Consider the following 11260-nt stretch of genomic DNA (forward strand, 5'->3'; position numbering starts at 1 on the left):
AAAGGGAAATCATGTTTGAAAAATTTGCTAGAACACTTTGAGGGTACAACAAGTCGAGTTGATTAAAGGGAACGGGTAGTTGTAGTGTATTCAGATTCCCAGAAGGCATTTTTGGAAACCATTTGATAAGATGCCATATAAAAGGGTTATTATTTCGCTCATGATATGAGAGCATCACAGGCTGGGCCAGCATTCATTTACTCATCCCTAATTGCCTTTGAGAAGGTGCTGAACAGCCTCCTTGAACCATTGCATGCCATTTTGTGTTGGTTGATACACAATGCCGTAAGCAAGGGAATACCAGGATTTTGGCCCAGTAACACGGAAGGAACAGTTATATATTTCCAACTCAGGATGGTTTCCACTCATAGAGAAATCTCATACTTTGTGATATAATTCCAGAATGAGGGGATGTTCATCAAAAAGTGAGGTGGAAAGAAATTTCTTCTCCCAGAGAGTAACAAATGTCTGGAATTTTCTTCTTGGAGAGTTGTGGATTATCACTCATTGTGAAGCAATTGAAGAGGAGGATAGATTTTATTTTAAATATTGGGGAGCTGAGGACTATGAGGAGCTGGAGAATCCTGCTCCTGCTCCAATTTCATATGTTCTTTCATTTTCTTCTGTGGAGTTCTCGAACATTTAGCTGATTGTGCTGCTGACTGTCTGCATGGGCAACCCTTTTAAAGCTGTACCTGAAGATTCTTCAGATTCCCACTGTTTTCCTTCTTTGTTAAACAAAGCAATGCCCATACATGTTGTATAATTGATCTTCACCACAGCTCAGGTTGGCGAAAGATGCATCTGGTAGATCTTTTGCCGCTGTCCTCTTTCTAGGAAGAGTTCTACAAGACTGGCACATTGTAGTACGGTGGAGGAAATCCAGTTGGCAGTCTAACGCTGAGGTTCTAGTCTTAAACAATATATAGATTATTGCATGTAGCAACTTGGTGAAAGTTACAGTGACGAGATAGACCTTGTGACAAAGATTACGAGGGACCCCTCAATGAACCTGAAAATGAATCTTCCAGTTCAGCGAGCAATCTCACATCCAGAACCTCAACCTGAGCTACAAATCTTCTCAAAACTCGCTAGGACCCCTCAATCTTAGGTCTTACTCCTTCAATGTCCAAAGCCTCTTCTCTGCCTGAGTCCATGTGACATCATCATATTAAACAATACATTGCACACTTCACGACACTAAACCTTTCAGAACCTTCCACATTTGTACAACAATAGGAAGCCACAGGAAGGTGGAGTTAAGGTCATGCCAGTTCAACCATCCCCCTGTTGAATGGGTGGAGCAGGCTCCAAGGAGTCAAATACCTGACACAAGCTCAGCAGGTCTGGCAGCATCTGTGAAGAAAAAAATCAGAGTTAATGCTCGGGGTCCGGTGATCCTTCCCCAGAACTGACTCTGACTCCTATCTCTTGTAGCCTTATATGTACCAAATCTAAGACATAACAAGTATGCACTTGTATGTGTGATAGTGGGAAGCATTCAGATAGTTCTAATCACACTCCTGACCATCCTTGCTCCCTTCTTTAAGGTAAATGTGAAATATGGCTCTAATGATGCAGAAATACAATCAATGGAGTTACAAGGAAATGGCTTAATTAATTGGTTTTGCAATCTCCACAAACTGATTAATACCTTGACAAGAAAAGCTTTACAAAAGGCAGTAAACTGAATTAATTCATTCCACATACATCGATGGATTGTGGACAGTGATAATTTTATAGCAAATTAATAGCTTTATAATTCAAGGGAAATGTTATGATTATTAATCATTTCTCATGGATGTCACTTAATACCACACAATAAAAATCGTCACTAATATAGAAAGATTGCTGTGTGGGTTCAACTCCGTAACCTGAGACAGAGAGCGCAAATGTTTCCGGTCTCCTTAATGTGGGAGCTGTAAGAAACTCCCATATTCAGAAGACTGGAAACATTTGCGCTGTCTATCTCAGGTTATGGAGTTGAACCCACACAGCAATCTTTCTATGTTGGTGATGATTTTTATTCTGTGGTATTTGAATCAAGCGATGTACTGCAGACTGTTTCCTTGCTTATATGCCAAAAAACATTTGAGAACATTGAATTTTAATGATTGCTATTATTTAGAAACACAGCTGTGTGTCTCATTGTGTTGAACCACTCACTAGAAGGTGTTTCTCTTTCTTCTTGTTTCATTCTTTGCTGTATGTGGGGGATGCGTATTTTTCCCAACAGTGAAATGTTGCCTAACAATTCAGCTCACACCCCTACTCAAGTGCAGCAGGTCCCAAGTCAAGGTCAATGAAACCCCTAGAGCCCTGGGTCCCAGTTATTCATCCCTAATGTGCACCTCCTGTCCCAGGTCCTGCACAAGCCAGCGGTGCTTGATACCCAGGCATCATATCATATGAAGACGATAGCCTTCTCATCACTGTTACAACGCTGAATATGTCAGCTCTAATCTGATACTTAAAACCAACGTGGGCAAGAACATCCAGGTGTTGTCTTTGCCTGCAACAGGGTTAGAATTAGGGAATCGATAATTTTGCAGGGAATGTAAAGCTGACATAATCCAAGACCAACTATGTGAGATTAGTCTACGCCTCTCAATTAATGAGAACGGGGCAAGTTAATTCCCAAATCGCACAATGTGGTTTTGAATTGAACTAGCCTACCGAATGACTGATCAAAATAGAAGATCAACCCAACATCTAGTGGCTGGTATCCTCTAAATTACTGTAGCAATGATGTTTTCTGAAATGTCCATGGCCTATTAATGCAGTGTCTTAGCACAGCTAGATCACAACATTCTTCTGTTTGGCACTGAGCAATCTTGGCAGCTGAAACGAGGGTTCTTTCCAAATTATTTAGAATGAAAACTGATAATTAGTTCAAACTCATTTCAAAAGCCTATGTACATTCACACAGCTTCAAATAATAGCAATCACCCTCCGGCCTTTCCCGCTCCCCCTCCTTCTGCACCTACACAGCTGCTGGGGAGTAACTGCGTATCTGTTTTTATCTTGAGCAATCATAGAGAGCTGCCATGGACACAATGGGCCAAAAGGCCTCCTTCTGTGCAGGAACATTTCTATGATTCCCTATCAAATGAAAACAGCCTATACTGATGTAACCAGATCCATCAAGCAATGTGAAGTCAACTGCTTAAGGCACTTGGTCGATCTTTTCCAGGTTCTGGCTAGTGCTCTTGTTTGTTGGATAGGTCTGCCTGTAATTCCCACGTATATAACAGAATGATAGCAAGATGTGTGAGAAGCAGTTGTCTTTTATTCTTCAAATGTTAATGTTCAATTCGGGACCAACATCCAATAATCAGAAAGGTAACAAAAACGAAAATTGCTGGAGGAACTCAGCAGATCTGGCAGCATCTGTGGAGAGAGAAACAGAGTTCATGTTTGCAGTCCAGTGACCCTTCTTCAGAATAGTCTGTAGCTAGGAACAGGTGGCATGCATGCTGATGACAAGGTATAGGGGTAGGTGCGTGTAGGTGGATAGGTGGAGACAAAGACAAAAGTTTAAGTTTAGTCTCCAGCTACTCAATTCTAACAATTGAAACTTTAATTTTTGTTCCAACTCCAAATACGTAAGAGAATCATTGAATGATCACAGAAGACAAGAGGCCATTTGACCCATCATGTCCATTCTAGTCCTCCACAGAGCAATTGACTCTATAGCTCTGCACATTTTTCCTTTATAGATAATGATCCAATTCTCTATTGAAAGCCATAGTTGAAACTACCTCCATTCAGTTTCGGGCAGTATATGCCATATCTACATTCTAGAATGGGGTGGCATGGTAGCTTACTGGGTAGCATTGCTGCCGCACAGCACCCAGGACCCAGGCTCAATTCTCAGCCTCAGGCAGCTGTCTATATGCAGGTTACACATTCTCACTATGTATGGGTTTCCTCTGGTTTCCTCCCATAGTTCAGAGATGCGCAGGTTAGGTGGGTTAACCATGATAAATACAAGGAAAGAGTGGGGTTCTAGGTGGGATGCTCTTCAGAGGGTAGGTGCAGACTTAATGGGACAAATGGCCTTTCTTCACGCTGTAGGGATTGTACTATTAGATTCTAACCACAAACTATATGTAAACATATTCCCCTGCATTGTTGTTGTTTAGTTTTCCAATTACTTTAATGGGCATAAAAAAGCTAGGATCTAAAATCTGCTCCCCCATTCATAAATCTCTAGGCTGATCTTCCACCTCAGCTCCAATATCTGTACTCTCTTCATATCATTATACTCCTTGGTGTCCAAAAACATATATCTGCAATATGCTTAATTGAGCAGTTAGTTATTTTCTGAGATACAGAATTCCAAAAATTCACAATCCTTTCAGGGGGAAAAAAGATTCCTATTTCACATTCTGAAATGTTCCAACCCTTGTTCTGAGGCCGTGACCCAGTATTCTTAGGCATGGAAGACATTTTCTCAGTCTCTACTTTCTCAAATCCCTTCAAAAACATAAATGCTTCCACTAGATCAGCTGCCCTTCTTCTGAACACCAGGGAATATTAGCCTGGTTTACTCACTATCTCCTATTTTGACAATCTCCTCATCCCAGGATAGGATGGCTTACAATCATAGAACAGTTATAGGCAAAACGCCCTATGAAGATAGATTTCTACATGAGTAAATGGCTCCCATCACAGTGGCTATTCTCCATATGTAAGACCAAATAATCATAAGAAATAGTAACAGGTGTTGACTGTTTGACCTTTGAACCTGCTGTGCCATTCAGTAGAATTATGTCTGAACCAACACTCCTTATATCCACTTTCCTGTGTTTTCCCGTAACCCTTGATTCCTCTACTGATCAAGAATCTATCCATCTCAGCCTAAAATATACACAACTTTGTGCCCACTGCTGTCTGTGGTGAGGAATTCCAAAGACTCTGAGAGAAGAAATTCCTCCTAATCTCAGTCTTCAGTTGGAACCCTTTTATTCTGAGACAATGCCCCTCTGGTCACAGACTCTCCCATGAGGGGAAACATCCTCTCAGCTTTTACCCTATCAAGCACCTTCAGAACCCTATATGTTACAATGAGATCATCTCTCATTCTTCTAAATTCTAGTGACTGGAGTCCCAAACTGTTTAATCTTCATTCATAAGACAATTTCTCCATACTGGGGATAATCCTCGTGAACCTTCTCTGAACTGCCTCCAATAAAATAATATAATAATAATAATGACCATGTTCATCTAGAGGATAAAACTGGGCAGAGGAATAAAACATGTGGAATCTTATTTGACAACCATTGTATCACATGGTCAATAGTTAATGATAGCAAAATCAGTGGAACTCAATATGGGGCATGGAGTATCATTGAAATATCACCTGCTTTGTGTCTCAACTGCATATAAATATGAACTTGGCCTCTAAGGTCAGTGGGGTGTCCTATTCAGCATGGAGCATCATCCCCATACCCAGGAAAGCACATGCAGTGTGCCTTATTGACTACTGCCCAATGGCTCTGACCTCCATAATCACAAAAAGCTTAGAGAGGCTGGTCATGGTCCACATCAACTCCAGCCTCCCAGCCTGCCTCAATCCCCTGCAATTTGTCTACCAACAAAACTGATCACTGACTTCAGAAAGACAGGAGGAGAACACACCCCTATCTACATCATTGGAGCGGAGATTGAAAGGTTAAAAGCATCAAGTTCCTTGGAGTGATGATAACCAACAAGCTGTCCTGGCCTTCCCACACACATGTAATGGTTAAGATGGCACAACAATGCCTCTTCTTCCTCAGGTTGCTGAGGAAATTCAGCATGTCCATGAAGACACTCACCACCTTTTACAGATGAACAATTGAAAGCATACTATCCAGGTGTATAACAGTCTGGTGCAGCAACTGCTCTGCCCAGGACCGTAAGAAATGACAGAAGGTGGTATGCACAGCCTAGACCACCTCAGAAGCCAACCTTCCATCTATGGACCCTATTTACACGGCTCACTGCCGCGGGAAGGCTGCCAACATCGTCAAAGACCCATCGCACTCCCATAATGGCCTCCTAGGACCTCTTCTGTCAGGCAGAAAATACAGAAATCTGAATACACACACGAGCAGGTTCAGGACTAGCTCCTTCCTGGCTGTTATTAGACTGCTGAATGGACTCTCTTAACTTTAATTAATGTTGATCTGTTAATGTTGATCCTGCTTCAGATGCCTCCTGTGCAGCGTAACCTTATATGCCTCGCTCCATCTGAGCACCCTATCATCTGTGTGTCCTTGTTTGCTATGATCTGCCTGTACTGCTCACAAACAAAGCTTTTTGCTATACTTAGGTACAGGAGACTACAATCAATCAAATCAAATCAAATCTGAAACTGTACTATCAATAATATTTCTTCTTCACTCACGGGATGTGGGCATCGCTGGCCGGTTAAGTATTTATTGCCCATCTATTGCTTCTCTCAACGGGTCGAGAATCTTCAGAATTTACTACTCCGGAATGTGGTGGCTAGCAGGACATTGAGTTGGAGATAAGTAAGTTGGAGATAGATAGGTTTCTAATTAGGTAAAGGGATTGCTGGAAAGTGGGATGCCTTCAAAAATGAGATAACGAGGGTCCAGAGGCAGTGTGTTCTTGTTAGTGTGAAGGGCAAGGCTGGTAGGTGTAGGGAATCCAGGATGACTCGAAAAATTGAGGTTCTGGTCAACAAAAAGAAGAAAGCATATAAACAGCAGAGATCAAATGAATCCCTAGAAGAGTATAAGGACAGTAGGAATATACTCAAGAGGCAAACCAAGAGGACAAAAAGGGGACAGGAGCCAGCTTTGGTAGATAGGGTTAAGGAGAATCCAAACGGATTCTACAAATACATTAAGGTCAAAAGAGTAACTAGGAAGAGAAGAGGACACCTTTAAGATTAACATGGCTACCGATGTGTGGAACTGCAAGAGATGGGTGAGATATTAAACGTATATTTCACATCAGTGTTTACTGTGGAGAAGGATATGGAAGTCAGAGACCTTTGGGAAACACATAGTGATATCTTGAAAAGTGTCTAGATTCTGGAAAAGGAGGTTCTGGGTGTCTTAAAACACATAAAGATGGATAAATATCCAAGATCTGATCAGATATTCCCTACAGCTTTGAGGGAAGCCAAAGAAATGATTGCTGCACCCCAGGCTGAGATTTCCATCATCAATAGCCACAGGTGGAGTAACACAAGAATGGAGGTTGGCTAACGTGGTGCCACTCTTTAAGAAAGGTGGTAAGGAAAAGGAATGGAACTATTGGCAGGTGAACCTGATGTCAGTGGTGGGAAAGTTGTTGGAGTGGATCCTGAGCGACAGAATTTACGTGTTGGTGCAAAGGCTAGAACAGATTGGGGTAGCCAACATGGCTTTGGGCATGGGAAATTGTGTCTCACCAATTTACTTTTGAGTGTTTTGAAGAAGTGACAAAGAAGATTGATGAAGACAGAGTGGTGGACCGTGTCTATATGGATTTCAATAAGGTGTGTGACAAGGCTCTGCATGGTAGTCTGGTTAGCAAGGTTAGATCACATCGACTACAGAGAGAACTAGCCATTTAGATACAAAATTGGCTGGAAGGTAGATGGAATATGGTGGAGGGTTGCTTTTCAGACTGGAGACCTGTGACCAGTGTGCCACAAGCATTGGTGCTGGGTCAAATGCTTTTTGTAATTTATATCAATGATTTGGATATGAACATAGGAGGTATGGTTAGTAAGTTTGCAGATGAAACCAAAATTGGTGATGTAGTAGACAGCTAAGAGGGTTATTTCACAGTACAACAGGACCTTAATCAGTTGGCAAGTGGGCTGAGGAGTGGCAGATGGAGTTTAATTTAGTTAAATGTGAGGTGCTGCATTTTGGAAAGGCAAACCAGGGCAGGACTTATACACTTCATGGTAAGGCCCATGGGAGTGAAGATGAACAAAAAGACCTCGGAATGCAGGTTCATAGTTCATTGAAAGTGGATTCACAGATAGACTGGGTAATGAAGAGGGTGTTTGGTATATGTACCTTTATGGATCAGTGCATTGAATGTAGGGGTTGGGAGGTCATGTTGCAGCTGTAGAGAACATTGATTCGGCCACTTTTGGAATACTGCCTTCAATTCTTGTCTCCCTGCTTTAGGAAAGATGTGAAACTTGAAAGGACTCAGCAAAGATATACAAGGATGTTGCCGGGATTGTACAGTTTGAGCTATAGGGAAAAGCTGAATAGTCTGGAGCTATTTTCCCTGGAGTGTCAGAGGAGGGGTGACCTTATAGAAGTTTATAAAATCTTGAGGGCATGGATGAGATGAAGAGCCAAGGTCTTTTGCCTAGAGGGCATATGTTTAAGGTGAGTGTGGAAAGATTTAAAATGGACCTGATGAGCAACTTTTTCATGCAGATGGTGGTGTATTGTTGGAAGAATGGGCCAGAGGAGGTGGTAGAGGCTGGTTCAATTACAACACTTAAAAATCATCTGAATGGGTATATGAATACGAAGGGTTTAGAGGGATATGGGCCAAAGGCTGGCAAATGGGAATAGATTAACATAGAATATCTGGTCGGCATGGACAAGTTGGACTGAAGGTCTGTTTCCGTGCTGTACTTCCTTATGACTTTATGACTCTATAACCGGTTACGGGGTTATGAAGAGCAGGCAGGAAAGTGGAGTTGAGGATGCGATGAGATTAGCCGTGATAGCGGAGCAGGCTTGAGTTGCTCCTGGTTCTTATATCCTTAACCCAAGTTGCCCTTTAGAAGGTGTTGATGAGCTGTCTTCTTGAACCATTGTAGTTCATTTAGTGTAGGTACAATCACAATATCACCAGGAAGCGAGTTCTAGGATATTGACCTGGTAACACTGAAGGAACCGTGATATCCGAGTCAGAAACTGCAATGTGTTTCCACGTCAGTTTATAGTGGAACAATAAGCATTGTTTAACTGTTTTTGTCTGAGCTTGGAGCAAGGCTCAAAGAGCCCACACAAGAACACAATGAAACACACAGCTATGTCCAGTTCCCTGCCAGTGAGCTTAAAGGTGTTAATTAATTGTAAGAGAAGATGACAGCTCTGCAATATGATGTGCTCTCCTCATTTCCACCAGCCTGCACTTTCCAACAGGAATTTCTGGATAATAATCAAGGACAGGATCCTTGGCTGAATTTACTTATTGTTGACAGTGATATGATGCTTCTTAACTTGGCAGTAATTCTGGAACGCAGAAAAATCTGTTCGAAAATAGCCCAGCAACACATCTGACAAGCTTAAACACAGCCCTGAAATTCTGAAGCCTCATTATTGGGACATTTTTCAAGTAAAATAAATAAAATGGAACAAATAGAAGTAAATTCCTCAAAAACAAAGATATAATGAGAATTTTGATTTTCTTTCTGTTGGTTGCAGAATTCTATCAAAGCAGAATGGAAACTGCTTTTAATGTCATTTTTATTTACTGCCATACCTACCTCTCTGTTGTCATGCCTGCAGATTCTGTATTCGCAGGTGAATCAGCCAAGTTTGCAGGTTTATTAATGGGAATGACACTGAACAGTGAAGCTATCTTGTAAGACAATTGTTTTCAAAACATAGAACACTCAGGCGGGGACATGGGATGATCTTTCAGTTTTGGCCTTTGGAGGCAGATTTTAGTGTTTGTTTTAAATTTCAACGTCCTCCCCTTTCTTTCTTTCCCTTGATGGAAATTCAGGAATGCTCCTTTCTGTGAGCTCTCAGTGCCCCAGGATAGTGAGGCCTTGATATGGACCCTCAGACTGCATTTCTCCTCGAGTCAGAGATGAGTGCAGTGGACCGTCAAGTATTGTGGGGGAGTGAGGCAGCCGAAATATAAAATACACAATGAAATGTAACAGTGGGTCAAGAAGGCAGCTTGTGATCACATTCTCAAGGACAATGGAGGATGGACAATAAATGCTGGACCAGCCAATGATACCAATGTCCCACAAGTGAATTGAAAACAAACTGTGGTTCCCTTTTTTTAGGATTTGAGAGAATGAACAGCTTTGCGTGTTGAATGGATGTGGATATCAAGATAATACAGGAACAAATCAAGTGTTGCTTTCAGTAACTGAATAGCTAGCCGTTCATGGCTGAATAGCGATCACAAGGTCAACGCTCACATGTGAGAATATTTCACATCAGCGTTTACTATGGAGATGGATGTGGAAGTTAGAGACATTTGGAAAGCAAATAGTGATATCTTGAAAAGTGTGCAGATTACAGGAGAGGAGGTAAATTAGGACAGATGAGGACTGTTGGCAGACGAGCAATGAGTTGGGGAAGGAAACGTGACTCCCTGAAGGCAGGCAGAGGAAAGCAAGACTAGATGCACCGTGCTGTCAATCCTATAATCTTTCTATAACAGATCACCCGTTCCTTGCCCCTCACCCATTACGGTGACTCGTGCTCATTCAGCCATTAAGCTATGACCCAGTATCAACCAATATGTTCTGAAGCAGAAGGAGAAAAGTTACATGCATTTTAAAATCAATGCATTTTTTCAGCTTGGTTAAAGATTCTTACACAGGTTTCCTACAGCATTGTGACCCAAAATCACGATTACAGGGCTTCATTGTGGCCCAATGCCATTTGGACTTTACATGCCCTGAAAAGCAAATCCTTGATAGCAATCAGCTGGAGTGGCTGGAACAGAAATGTCAGGTTAATGCTGTTTGCCTGGCCAAAAGAAAGTTTAGTTTGTACAGATTGCAGAGAAGATTTGCCCTGAAAGCAGTCCTCAGCCAACATACAACACTCTTACCATATTTGTAGAATATTTTGTATCTGGTGTACAGGATCACCTGTCCAGGATCAAGATCTGGGCAAATCACACACCATTAGGGAATCACAAGTTTTAAATACAGTAAATGGATAGCAAAGGCAACAATGATGTAATGGAAAACTGAAAAAAATCCAGAGCATTTTTAAGATTCTTCAGTGCATGGAGACGGTGAATGTAAGAACTGAATAGAGGAACAGATGTATACTGTTCAGCCCATCAAGTATGTTCTACCATTCAACACAATTATGCCTTAATCCACTTTTCTGCCTTCTGCCTTAATCCACTTTTCTGTTTCTATATTCCTTAAATTCCTGAGAGGCCAAGCATATATTTATCCTGCTCTTCAATCGTAACAAATGATGGAGTACCCACAATTACCCTCTGGGAACAGAAGTCCAAAGGTTCATGAACTTTTAAGAAAAGAAATTTCTCTTGATCTCAGTCTTAAATGATCAGT

This window comes from Stegostoma tigrinum, chromosome 31 (genome assembly GCF_030684315.1).
Source record: "Stegostoma tigrinum isolate sSteTig4 chromosome 31, sSteTig4.hap1, whole genome shotgun sequence".
Taxonomy (NCBI): domain Eukaryota; kingdom Metazoa; phylum Chordata; class Chondrichthyes; order Orectolobiformes; family Stegostomatidae; genus Stegostoma; species Stegostoma tigrinum.